This window comes from Diadema setosum, chromosome 15 (genome assembly GCF_964275005.1).
Source record: "Diadema setosum chromosome 15, eeDiaSeto1, whole genome shotgun sequence".
In the NCBI taxonomy this organism is placed as follows: Eukaryota; Metazoa; Echinodermata; class Echinoidea; order Diadematoida; family Diadematidae; genus Diadema; species Diadema setosum.
In genome coordinates, this window is record NC_092699.1 from 6,696,206 (window position 1) to 6,709,117 (window position 12,912).

Here is a 12,912-nt window from a genome sequence, read left to right on the forward strand (position 1 = left end):
TAGTTGTCATCATCGTCAGCATCTATTCATAGGTACCCTACAGCAAACTCATTTGGTGCCTACACCTATCTGCAGTCATGCGACATGCATATGCATAACATGCGAACCATAAATGACTATAATCGTGCTCACCTGACTTGCCTAAAGAGGACATAGTTCACGTGAATGTCAACTTCAACACACTGCTGATATATGAGCTTGAATTCCTGATGATCACAGCAGATCATATGGTCATTCACATGGTCAAGATGGCTACAGTCAGGAGACCATAATTGTATTCCATTTCAGAGGAAGTAGGGTACGTGTTCTGGCAATTAAGAAAGTGATTAACAGAAGCTATAGATCACAATGATCCCAGTAAGTCATGTGACCAGTCACATGGCTAAGATGGCAACTGTCAGGTGACAGTCTAGCCATGAGTATGTGTTATCCTCTCATTTGGTGAAAGTTCCCACACATTAGCCGCATTTACACCTACTAACATCGCGATTTTTAAAATTGCGATATTTTGGTTCCACCGTTTACACTTGCGCAAAAGCATGCAAAGTTTGAGCTTCACGAAACATCGCGATTTTTTGGTCGGTAGTGCGCATGTGTAATTGACCTCTTTGCAACATGGTAGCTGAGTTGAAGCGCGCGCTATTTCTGTTCGTTTTCACTGCAGTGCAGTATATTTTGTTCACAGCTAAGTGGTTGGAACGTTGAGCCAGGGCTTTTTATCAGTGCAATGCACACATAAATTTGTGTTTCTCGAGAGTGGTTACGTACGGAAAAACACATACATATCACATACGTATAAGGTGTGTAAAACTTCATCTAAGTATGGAAAAATTGAAGAAAGCAGCATTCAGGAGGATCATGAAATTTCGCCGATATGACAAAAGTGAGAAGTAGGACTTGGAAGTTAGGACTGGTATTTTATCAGACGACAGCAAGAACTCACCATTGTTTAACCGACACTTGTTACGTACTCCCTGTATTCACAAAAAACGTATACCGAGAGCAGTATGGGCACTCCCACAATCAACGCATTTCTGGGAGAACATTATTTTGTTGAGTCGTCATGGGGTGATGATACGTGGTTGGAAAACTTTGGGTTTGCTACTAGTTTTCACACACTAGTTTCATCAGGGAGAGGGAGGTGAGAGACAACGAGCCGATCAAGGATCGACCGTTTAGACCTGTACACTGTCGTGTACTAGTACTCTGGCCAGTGACCGACGTACTCTCTGCACGTTTGAAAGAGGGATCGGGAGCGCGCGTAAACTCCCGGTGCAATCCGAGACCGAAAGTCACGTGATGAAAAATCGCGATATTTCTGCAGCTTGGGTTTACACTCGCTAACTTTGCCTCAAACATCGCAATGTTTCAAAAAATCGCACTCCGGCTGGCGATATTTCTGGCGATGTTTCGAGGGCGTTTGGGTGTAGTTGCTTAGTAACTTGCACCCAAATGTCGCGATTTTAGAAAAATCACGATTTTTCCAAGCAAGTGTAAATGGGCCTATTAATTGCTTTCATTTTATGCCCTTCATTCATGCATTGTCCCTTCCCACCCCCCCTTTCAGAACCATGCATTCTTGTCTGAAATATAGGTTACAACTGGATAGAGCTATGTAAATGATATGTACCAGTAAATCTTTTTATCTTGCAATTCATTTCCCTTTATTCCTCTTTCCCCTATTTTCTCATTCCTCACAAGACTGAACACAAAACAACACAACATCGGAGCAGCTTCTGAGAAGATCGCTACGAATGATTTTTATGAAGTCATGTAATAACATATCTGTCATAATTTAAATGCATTCCCTGGAAGTAGAATAAAATTAATTTCACTTGAAGTGAACTGGGTCAGGTCACATGCAATGAGATTGTGGTCGAAATACACTTTTTATTATTAAAAACCCTTTTCAAGGAATTTTGCATCCAACGTGCTGACGATATGAGGGTTAAGTTGTAACAAACTTTTGCCACAACTGGTCTAACATCATCTGCATAATTGTCATGAGGATGCATGAATGCACTTCCTTGTGTGTATGCTTGTGTGAACATTGGAATACACCTTCCCCCAACCTGAGCATTACATGCATATTTCCATACAATGTCCTTTGTTAATCATTATAGTAATTTAGTAGTGATTTACAGATATCGAGAAATTTTAGTGTGCAAGCTTTTTTTTTTTTTGTGGACAGGCATAATCTGAAGACAAAATAGCAACAAAATTCTAAATCATAAGGCTAATATTTATTCCTTTGGCTACACAAGTGATGATCAGGGTATTACCCAGAACAAGTCAATACAAGTCTACATGCATTTGCATTGCCTAGGTCTTTTCAAAAAAATTCACAACAGAAAGTGAAAAAACACACACATCCACAAAACCAAATTCTAGTCTTGCGTCACACAGCAGAGTGAAAGCCACACTCAATTTGTCAGACCTACACTACAGACTTAAATATGCATAATATTCAAGCATGTTGAAATGTATTATATGTGACCCTGTATCACAAAATCAACAAAAAGTTGCCACACATTGATCGTTAGTTATGGGCAGATTCTGATGTACGTAGGCCTGCAAAGTACCATATATCCATACTGTATATCCATATACCTGTACATAACCTCCTTCCTTGGCAGAGGTAATAATAATGATGATAATAATGACACAAGTAACAGGCGATTAAATTTTGGTAGTGATCCGGACATTTTTACAAATTCTATGAAGGATTTTCAATACTTTGGCAAGTAGGGTTGATGAACTTGGGAGTTCAAGATGCGTGTATTTGAGGTATGCATGCGCGAACTGAAGCGCATACTCTAGTTTCTGCTACGGCTGCTACCCAGGGCGAGGCGCCGCGCAGCTGAATGATGATGACATAACAAAAGGCTTCTATATTGGGAGAGTGGCCTATTTTCAGCGTACGTATTATATGGGTGGAAATCACTGATCTCTAAGGAAGTACAAGAGCAGTGGTGGAAAAACCTGCTTGGTGGAGGTCTGCGTTCTCAGAGTGCTTCTGTAGATGTCAATATATTCAAGTTCGTTCCAGACATTTATGATATGGACTGGCTACTTGGAAGGGGGGGGGGGGATGACATTAACTGCCCTCACTAAAACTGTATTGCCCGAGTCGTAGATGATGGCAATATGAGTCTACTTTAGGCAATAAATGGTGTATTGATCCCCCTCAAGGCCAGTCCATATCACATTACTATTGCCCTTGCCTACAAGTATGGACTAGCAACAATAGTCAATGATAATATCACAATATATTCCCATCCCATAATCACACAGTAATGAGGTCTATGCACTGTTTCTACACAAATCTAAACTCACGTCACTGCGAAATGATAGATAAAATGATACATTATAAACCTGATCCGAACATCCACAAAAGGTATGAAACAATATGGAAGAAAGGCTTCGAGTTTTGATTCCCAGAATCAAGGGTCCTCAAAGGAAAAATATGGATGCGGTCGAACTTCCCTCGCAAAGTCCCGACCAAATACTTTCGATTTACCGGAGCTCTCACACACATATCACCTTTCAGTTGCGAGTGTGCGTTTGTGTGTGTGTGTGTTTGTAAGTGTGTTGTGTGTTCGTGTGACTGTGAACACATTGTGTCAGCATGTGTAAATGAAAAGAAACGCTTTGTCTGAAATCATAAATCTTCTTGAGGAGCTGGTGTAGTATCTTGTCCAACCCACGTGAGGTTTCAATTTCTCAATAGATCAGCCTCTGGAAAGTCATATTGACCTATGCTGTGTGCAAAACCAGAAATTTTAGTGGACAAGAAACTTGCGTGAATTTCGAGAGGGGATGCGATTCACCAAGGGTAAAATGCACACGAAAGTGTACATCAACACAATCCAGCACATATACTCGTAATGTTTTTATGACTTGGCAATTTGTGAAAGTTTTATCCTGCAAAACAGACCGTTGCCTCAAATATGCGAACGTTTCTTGCCGCAAATATTTGCCATTATTCGGCACTATCAAGCAGTCACTTAATGCTCCTGTGTCTGGTTTTTATTTTTAAAGCATTAGAAGTGATTTTACTGATGCATTCCAGTCTATTATTAGAAAAATGAGCAAAGAAAATGGGATCCCATCAGGATTCAAACCCAAGACCTCCAGATTGCTAGCCCGGTGCTCTACCGACTGATCTGAGCTATAGTAGAAAGCCCTAGTACAGCATTTGTCCAAGAAACTCTAAATTCTCAATGCTCGAATGGTCAGAAGCTATAGCAGTGTGTATGTGTGTGACACACACGCATACACTTAAACCTGACATAAAACCTGAAGGATAATTCAATGTGGGGATAAAAGCAAGGGATCACCCAAGAAGTGCAGCTTTTTGAGTACCGTACGTAACAAATGCAGACAGAGAGAAACTGACCAGAAATGAATATAATTTATGAGTGGAAAAATGAGCAAAGAAATTAATAAATTATATCCATTTCTGGTCAGTTTCCTTCTGTTTGCATATCGTCGGTTGAGAATGATAAGGGCGTTAAGTTGTCACAAAACCCACAGGCCCGAATTCACGAAGGTGGTACAAAGGAAACCATGGTTTAAACCATGGACAAAAACCATGGTGCGCCAAGTGTCACATGGAATATCTAACATTAAGAAATCAGTCATTTCGTCGATGTAATGATTATTTTGTAACAAAATGACAACATTTTGTAACTAAATGAACATTTCGTCCACGAAATGATAATTTCGTTAACGAAGCTGTCATTTTGTAGACGAAATGACCAATTTCGTAACGAAATATTCCGTGCGACACTTGGTGCTCCATGGTTTTTGTCCATGGTTTAAACCATGGTTTCATTTGTACCACCTTCGTGAATTCGGGCCATAGTGTTCAAAATGACTTAACGCCCTTCTCATTCTCAACAGACGATTTGTTACATAGCAAAGTCTACACATTTTATATCATTTGTATCAGCAGACTGGAGATTAAACCCAGAGTACAATTTACCCTCAAACTCATTATGGTAGTAATACTGTATACGCCATATATTTCGCGAGTCTAAATTTTCGCGAATCGGGAACTCCCGACAATTTTGTGAGTGGTTAAATTCGCGATCGCGAAGTCCTGTACTGAATGGAGAAGTGTACATGTGTACGTCACATTCACATCGAGATCAGAGTCAATATTTTCGCGTGTCTTTAATTTCACGAATAGCAGCTGACTCGCGAAATTCACGAAAATAAAAACCTCGCGAAATATTCGGCGTATACGGTATCACAATGTGAACAGGGCTTGACATTTTTGTCTATTGGTTACATTTTTGTGTTCTTGCTGATAAAACACCAAGAACAATCTGATCATTTATATGCTTCATAGGAGAAAATTTCTGATCAAAAGCATATGATTTGGTTTGTTTTATTTCTTTAGGCTTGCCAAACTTATCCTCTTACTTTAGTAGTCAAATAATGTTTGATCCATGTGAGCAGATCCAACAACTGCTCACATGGATCAAACATTATTTGACTACTAAAGTATGTTGTCATGAGTAATACCAATCACTGTGGTTTCAAAACAAAACCTAATGTATCACCTTGTACAATTGTACATTTAACATACTACAATCACATGGCCTATCCATCATGAAATGTTATCTCTTAAAAAAAAAAAATTGTAAAATCACAGAGCAGCAGTTTCACTGCAATCTCACATAGAGTAAGAAAGCTGTGGAGTTCTATACTCTGACACACTTCCATGAAATGATATTGGTTGTAGCCTTATATGGCTATTTAATCAGGCAATGAAGTCATCCTTTCCCAAATCTCTCATTGCTTCAAACAGAAGATAAAAGATACCACTTTTGGTCAATAATTCAGCAAACTGCAACCCTTCCCTCTTATTAGAAGGTCATCATGACAACTTGACAATCGCTTGATTGTGATACATGTAGGATATGATTCATTCTGGCCGATTTTCCATCAAATGATGATATTTAGTAACAATGTGTGCATGTGTGGGTTAGTGGGACCACATGCAGGGGCAGAGTGGATTGATAAAACACAATGGCCCGAATTCACGAAGGTGGTACAAATGAAAGCATGGTTTAAACAATGGGCAAAAACCATGGAGCGCCAAGTGTCGCATGGAATATTTCGTTACGAAATCAGTCATTTTGTTGATGAAATAATTGTTTGGTAACGAAATGACAACATTTTGTAACTAAATGAACATTTCGTCCATGAAATGCTAATTTCGTTAACGAAACGGTCATTTTGTCGACAAAATGACCAATTTCGTAATGAAATATTCCGTGCGACACTTGGCACTCCACGGTTTTTGTCCATGGTTTAAACCATGGTTTCATTTGTACCACCTTCGCGAATTCGGGCCATTGTGTTCCCGCGGCCAGTCAATGACCTACAGGTAACTGGCACAGGAAGCTCTGGAATGATCCCACCCCTTTTGACACCCAGCTTTGTTCCGAGACTGACAAATCAACTGGTTTTCCTTTGATGGCAGATCAGCAGGATGACACTGTTCCCCTCCAGACTGTCCATGAATGTGTGGATTACATAATCCTCCGACTCACTACTATAGTACAATAGCCCTAATGTCATGGATTGTTACACCAGAAAAGCGGTTTTGTTACACAAGTAGTAGTAGTACATTAATGGCAGGGAATTAAACCTAATGCCTATAAAGCCTTTATTTGGTGAGAGCACAGGCATAAACGGTGATACAGAGCATGAATGTACTTGGGTGACTCAAAAGAAAACAATTCCATCATAAAACCTTGCCTTTCTCTCATAATGGCATGAATTCTAGTGAGGAATGGGCCAAACTGCACTGACAGCAGAGATACATATACATACTCTATTGGTACCACCTACAGAGGGCGCTATTACAGATTTTTCTTCATCACTGACTGTTTCAAGAGATCTAATGCCCCAGTCACATATAAACACGGATGCTCAAGGATCTACACGGTGATCCGGGGAAATCCGGGGACGTCCGGGGAGATCCGGGGAGATCCGGGATTTTGGTATGACTGTACACACGGTATCAACACGGCAGCTACACGGATAAGGCCGGAAGAGCGCGGCTTCTACACGGACAAACACGGCATCTACACGGATCAACACGGCATCTACAAGGCAGCCACACGGACCACCCCGGATTGCTCTGCCAACACGGCAATCCCCGGATGACGCCGGATGTTTTTGACCTCCAAAAGTTGCCGTGTTGGCCTCCCGGCGTCAACACGGATCTCTCCCTGGATCAGATCCGGGGTGGTCCGGGATGTCTATGTGACTGGGGCATTAGAGGCAAAAGGTAGTAGGTTTCCTTTGAATGCTAAAAGTTATGGATCATGTATCATTTATTTATTGTTAGCTTTTACAGCAAAGAATCTTAAGTCATAGGTTAACACAGTTCCATTTATACTCTGAAAACATTATACATGCAGTGATTATTGTTATAACTGCAATATCATGGTACCAGATTTCGCACATTATGAAATCTGCAGCACTCTATTCAACAGTGAGCAGTTGACCGATCAGATAGCACGGATATTTTCTTCAAAGTGCAGCTGTTGTATAAAATGTTTTTGCACATGATGAAATGATCTTACAAGTACAAGTAGTGCATTCATTTTTTCTTAACCCATTGAGGACGAGTCCCGAGTATACTCAGGCAGGTGTCTATGGGAAATGCGTGTTGTAGCAAAATCGTTGATTGAAGTGAGTCGCAATTTTGCCAATCCATGTCACTGCTGTGCATGGTTCTGTAACTTTTCCTGAACTAGCAAAATTTCTATTGGTTGAATTCAAACTCAGCTTCCTGCTTTGATGGAAAGAATTTCACAGAGGAACTCTTGGAGGTTCACTGGCTTTGTTGCCATTTTAGAATTATCTTTTTTTCTGATTCTGATTCTGTTTTGATTTGTTTTGTTTTTTTTAGCCACAGGCTCTGTGGTCCTGTTGTAAATCATACAAAAAGCAAAAAATTGTAAAATCACAGAGCAGCAGTTTCACTGCAATCTCACATAGAGTAAGAAAGCTGTGGAGTTCTATACTCTGACACACTTCCATGAAATGATATTGGTTGTAGCCTTATATGGCTATTTAATCAGGCAATGAAGTCATCCTTTCCCAAATCTCTCATTGCTTCAAACAGAAGATAAAAGATACCACTTTTGGTCAATAATTCAGCAAACTGCAACCCTTCCCTCTTATTAGAAGGTCATCATGACAACTTGACAATCGCTTGATTGTGATACATGTAGGATATGATTCATTCTGGCCGATTTTCCATCAAATGATGATATTTAGTAACAATGTGTGCATGTGTGGGTTAGTGGGACCACATGCAGGGGCAGAGTGGATTGATAAAACACAATGGCCCGAATTCACGAAGGTGGTACAAATGAAAGCATGGTTTAAACAATGGGCAAAAACCATGGAGCGCCAAGTGTCGCATGGAATATTTCGTTACGAAATCAGTCATTTTGTTGATGAAATAATTGTTTGGTAACGAAATGACAACATTTTGTAACTAAATGAACATTTCGTCCATGAAATGCTAATTTCGTTAACGAAACGGTCATTTTGTCGACAAAATGACCAATTTCGTAATGAAATATTCCGTGCGACACTTGGCACTCCACGGTTTTTGTCCATGGTTTAAACCATGGTTTCATTTGTACCACCTTCGCGAATTCGGGCCATTGTGTTCCCGCGGCCAGTCAATGACCTACAGGTAACTGGCACAGGAAGCTCTGGAATGATCCCACCCCTTTTGACACCCAGCTTTGTTCCGAGACTGACAAATCAACTGGTTTTCCTTTGATGGCAGATCAGCAGGATGACACTGTTCCCCTCCAGACTGTCCATGAATGTGTGGATTACATAATCCTCCGACTCACTACTATAGTACAATAGCCCTAATGTCATGGATTGTTACACCAGAAAAGCGGTTTTGTTACACAAGTAGTAGTAGTACATTAATGGCAGGGAATTAAACCTAATGCCTATAAAGCCTTTATTTGGTGAGAGCACAGGCATAAACGGTGATACAGAGCATGAATGTACTTGGGTGACTCAAAAGAAAACAATTCCATCATAAAACCTTGCCTTTCTCTCATAATGGCATGAATTCTAGTGAGGAATGGGCCAAACTGCACTGACAGCAGAGATACATATACATACTCTATTGGTACCACCTACAGAGGGCGCTATTACAGATTTTTCTTCATCACTGACTGTTTCAAGAGATCTAATGCCCCAGTCACATATAAACACGGATGCTCAAGGATCTACACGGTGATCCGGGGAAATCCGGGGACGTCCGGGGAGATCCGGGGAGATCCGGGATTTTGGTATGACTGTACACACGGTATCAACACGGCAGCTACACGGATAAGGCCGGAAGAGCGCGGCTTCTACACGGACAAACACGGCATCTACACGGATCAACACGGCATCTACAAGGCAGCCACACGGACCACCCCGGATTGCTCTGCCAACACGGCAATCCCCGGATGACGCCGGATGTTTTTGACCTCCAAAAGTTGCCGTGTTGGCCTCCCGGCGTCAACACGGATCTCTCCCTGGATCAGATCCGGGGTGGTCCGGGATGTCTATGTGACTGGGGCATTAGAGGCAAAAGGTAGTAGGTTTCCTTTGAATGCTAAAAGTTATGGATCATGTATCATTTATTTATTGTTAGCTTTTACAGCAAAGAATCTTAAGTCATAGGTTAACACAGTTCAATTTATACTCTGAAAACATTATACATGCAGTGATTATTGTTATAACTGCAATATCATGGTACCAGATTTCGCACATTATGAAATCTGCAGCACTCTATTCAACAGTGAGCAGTTGACCGATCAGATAGCACGGATATTTTCTTCAAAGTGCAGCTGTTGTATAAAATGTTTTTGCACATGATGAAATGATCTTACAAGTACAAGTAGTGCATTCATTTTTTCTTAACCCATTGAGGACGAGTCCCGAGTATACTCAGGCAGGTGTCTATGGGGAATGCGTGTTGTAGCAAAATCGTTGATTGAAGTGAGTCGCAATTTTGCCAATCCATGTCACTGCTGTGCATGGTTCTGTAACTTTTCCTGAACTAGCAAAATTTCTATTGGTTGAATTCAAACTCAGCTTCCTGCTTTGATGGAAAGAATTTCACAGAGGAACTCTTGGAGGTTCACTGGCTTTGTTGCCATTTTAGAATTATCTTTTTTTCTGATTCTGATTCTGTTTTGATTTGTTTTGTTTTTTTTAGCCACAGGCTCTGTGGTCCTGTTGTAAATCATACAAAAAGCATAAATGCTCTTACACAAACTAGAAAAGCACTCTGAGAGCGCAGACCTCCGCCAAGCATGCAGCTCATTTCCACCACTGATCTTGTTCTTCCATAGAGATATCAGTGATTTCCACCCATACGTATTGTATTTTTAGCTTGTGTGCTGAAAGTCTCCCTATTTCCCAATATAGAAGCCTTTGTTACATCATAAACCCTCAGCTGCACGGCGCACCTCGCCCTAGCAGAAACTAGAGCACGTACTTTAGTGCGCGCATGCAAACCTCAAATACGTGCAGTCTGAACTCCCAAGTTCATTGACCCTACCTGCCAAAATATCAAAAATCCTTCATAAATTCCCCCCAAATTGTCGGATCACTATCAAAATTTAATCATTTGTTACTTGTGTCATTCTCAACCTTTCCTGCATGTTTCATCCAAACACTTTTTGAGTTATTTTGCACACTGACTAACTAACAAACACACAAACACACAAACCAACGGTAACGATAACATAACCTCCTCCCTTGGCGGAGGTAATAAGTAAATAAATGAATATACATGATTACACTACTCTCATATCACATCCACACAGTATCGAAAGACCAACTACATAAATCATTTCAAAACAGAGCTCTATTTTGTATGATTCTGGATCTGATGACAATGCACAAGAGTGCATTTTTTTCTTTTTTCTTTTTTAAATAATATGAAATGAACTCACTCTTTACCATGGGCAACTTATCTGTGTACAATATTAAAGACATTTTGAGATGGTCTACAATTTGTACCTCAGAAGATGTACAGCTGCTTTGACAAGACAGCTTTAATCTTTTTTTTCTTTTTGTCCAGGAGAAATTGTGTTTTTTTTTTTACCAGTTACAGAAATTGCCGAAATCCACTCACAGCACGTTTCCTGTTTTTCACAAAAACAAAAGGCAGTTTGATTAAAACCATGATCTATGCTTTCCTAAAGGAATACTAGTATGCAGAAATCAAACAGTGAAGGAAAGTAAAAGATGGGCTCCTAATCTCTAAGAAGTTTTATTAGGACATGCATGGACCTAATATACATGGACTGATCATGGCTGTCTTTCTTTGATGTAATCATCATTGCCGACACATTATTATGTGCATCTTAATGAGTACATTCAGGTGTCCGGACAATAACGATTGTGTGATCATCTATCGTCACTAACAAAAAAAAATCGTTTCCCATCATTTCAGTCTTGTTTCGCTGATGTGCCTTTTTCGGATGGAAATGTCTTTGAATAAATACAGATGATGAGGAGCAGCAAAACCTGAGACCATGATAAATTTTGTGTCAAAAGATGGGTAATTGCTAAATTGCACATTTTCGCACACGCATAAGACCTTGCCTAATGGCAAGATATACCATTATCGTCCCTTCTTGCTCTGGAAAATAAGCTGCAGAACAGTAAAATATTGAGATCACGAATGAAAATCATTCTGCCGAAATAAAAGCTTTCTCTTAAAATTGCCTGCTTCTCCCTAGTAAAATTGTTTGAGGCATAATTTCCTAACATACACCACAACTGCACATTCACTTTACTTGATTTTTGTGAGTTATTTTCTTCTGCGCATATAGTTTTAGAATTTTCGAATCTCCGTCTTGTTCTTCTCCCGGCTTGCTGGCAGCAACGATGATTGGATCAAAGCAGTGAAGCATGTTAAAAATGTCTTTGTGGCACTTTAGAGATGTATAGGTGCATGAATTAATTCACGATACAATGAATGTCCTGGTATATTAGGTCCATGGCACATTGTACATGTATCACATGTACAGTACCTTGATATAATCAATGCAGAGATTCATTTTGTGTCTGGGAGGTGAATAATCAGGCGATTTTGTGTGGCTTCCTGCTTCTGACTGACGTAAAGTGTGACCTATGGTTTATATTACTCCAAGGAAATTCCATACGTCATCTCTCCATGCACACATCTATGGGTTGTTCTCGTGACGCTAATTACCAACAAACTTTTGATTTTATGCCTGCAACACTGAAGTACGTACACATACAAAAAAAAAAATTACTCCCTTGCGGAGTGAAAACTACGCCCATGACTGCAAATCTGCGACCAATGCCAACATCTGATGCAATATTGAAGACAGTCTGCAAATCCTGTGCATGCTGAAAAAAATAAGTGTTCTTGAAATTACAAAGTGTGCTTGTAATTACAAGACATGAACATGTATTGTTCAGGAAATGCATGAAATGAGATATCTGAGATGGCTTCCAACAAGGAGCTCATTATGACTTTATTGTTCTGAAACTGAACAGATGGCAGGGCTTACTGTTTAATTTTGATGTTGTTTTGTAGGCATCTGTAATTTTAAGCCACATCAAAGTGCCTACTACTACATTGGATAGTCCTACGTGAATTCCCATGAAAGGGAAATTCCAGGCCAGGTACACACGTACAATGTAAGAAAGCCTAATATTAGAAAGAGAAAAGTCTTACGAGCACAACAGGGAAAATTTGATAAAAATCAGTGAAGTTATGAAATTGAAGATTTGCTAACTTCAGCAATACAGTTCTCCTACATTTAAAATGAATATGAATTGTGAGAGCTGATGGCGTCATAACCTCACAATTTTCCA